Source organism: Jaculus jaculus, chromosome 1, assembly GCF_020740685.1.
Source record: "Jaculus jaculus isolate mJacJac1 chromosome 1, mJacJac1.mat.Y.cur, whole genome shotgun sequence".
NCBI classification, from domain to species: Eukaryota; Metazoa; Chordata; class Mammalia; order Rodentia; family Dipodidae; genus Jaculus; species Jaculus jaculus.
Window position 1 is genome coordinate 25,437,376 of NC_059102.1, and position 1,844 is coordinate 25,439,219.

At 43.4% G+C, this 1,844-nt stretch overlaps 1 pseudogene; it reads right to left on the reverse strand.

Moving 5' to 3' along the window:
- Nucleotides 1-1,219: 1,219 nt before the first annotated feature.
- LOC101603793 lies at nt 1,220-1,486 on the reverse strand (annotated as a pseudogene).
- Nucleotides 1,487-1,844: the final 358 nt, after the last annotated feature.

The window sequence follows — 1,844 nt, forward strand, 5'->3', positions numbered from 1 at the left end:
CCCACATCCCAACTCATTTATTTTGAACATGATTCAGGCAGAAGGACAGAGTGTACAGAGGGGTCACTTGGTTCATCTCCTTCTGGTTTTTTGACTACTGGGACCTCATGAAATTACAAAGATTTTGTACTGCAAAGGACACTGTGAATAAAGCAAAGAGGCAACCTACAGAATGGGAAAAAATTCTTTGCCAGCTATATATCTGATAGAGGATTAATATCTAGGATGTACAAAGAACTCAAAAAGTTAAATAATAAGAAATCAAACAAGCCAATTAAAAAATGGGCTATGGAGCTAAATAGAGAGTTCTCAAAAAAAGAAATACAGATGGCATATAAGCATCTAAAAATATGTTCTACATCCCTATTCATCAGGGAAATGGTTTATTGCATTTTTAAAAATGTTTTAATTTTGTTTATTTGCAAGCAGTGAGAGAGAGAGAGAGAGAGACAGATAGAGGAAATAGAAAATGAGTGAGTCAGGACCTCTAGCCACTGCAAACAAACTCTAATTACATGCACCCCCTTGTTTATCTGGCTTACATGGGTACTGGGGAATTGAACCAGTATCCTTTGGCTTCACAGGCAAGTGCCTTAACCACTAAGCTATCACTCCAGCCCTATTTTGGTTTTTTGAGGTACGGTTTCACTCTAGCCCAGGCTGACCTGAATTCACTATGTAGTCTCAGGGTGGCCTCAAACTCACAGTGATCCATCTACCTCTGTCTCCCCAGTGATGGGATTAAAGGTGTGCACCACCACTCCTGGCTTGTGTGGTTTTTTTTTTTTTTTTTTTCTGCCCAGGATGACCTGGAACTCACTCTATAGCTCCAGGCTGCACTTGAACTCATGACAATCCTCCTACTGTAGCCTCCCAAGTGCTGGAATTAAAGGTGTGTACCACCACACTTGGCAGGCAGAAGTGGGAGGATTGCCATGAGTTTGAGGATTCCTTGAGACTACAATCTAGCCCTGGGGACCCTGTTAGACACCTGGATATAAATAAAACTACTCTGAAGGAAAAACAAGCACCACAGAGGAAGTATTTTTGGAAGTGACATGGGTGCTTCATAGGCTAAGCCAGGCTCACTTTAGTGGCCCAACAGGGGTAGAGGCCTTCCACTCAACTACAGTCAAGGTGGATTGAGGAGCCCACAGACTACAGACAGTTGGTGTGCTCTGTTTCCAGCAGCCATGGACATGACCCTGTGGTGGACTTTTCACCAAAACTTGTTCTTTGCACCTGACTTTCCATCCATTAGATCTGTGAACCCCAGCTTCCCCAGTGGTTCTGGTGCCATCCGTTGGAACATCCTGCACTGTGAGTATTCTTTTGATTCATTTCTGAACAAAGTGTTTTCAAAAATGATTGCACTGGAGACACTTTATGAATTTTTCTTTGAAGTGTTTACATTCACTGAAGTGGTCCAGTAGGAAGCTGCCTTGTCTGGGAGCCACGGCTAGAAGCACTTTGTCCCAAAATTCATAGCGATGCAATGGCGGCATCAGAGCAGCATGCCCCACACAAGATGCCACAGGGTGAGCAGCCCGGCATGGAACAGCATGTACATCCTCTTAAAGGCTAAGACTAGTGGGAGCTTGACAACAGAAAGGAGAATCATAATCTGGATATGATCCTTACTTGTTTTCCAGTTCCAGATACGGTTTGTTTTCCACTCAGTGGATTTATTAGCCATTCCAAGAGCAGTTGGTTACCCACCATTGCTGTGTACCACTATGGCATTTGTTTGAGCATCACGTCAGGTTTTTTTTTGCTTCTGAGTCACTTAGACTTTGAGTTGTCTGGACATATATTAGCCACTTTCCCCCAGTAGCGCATGTAGC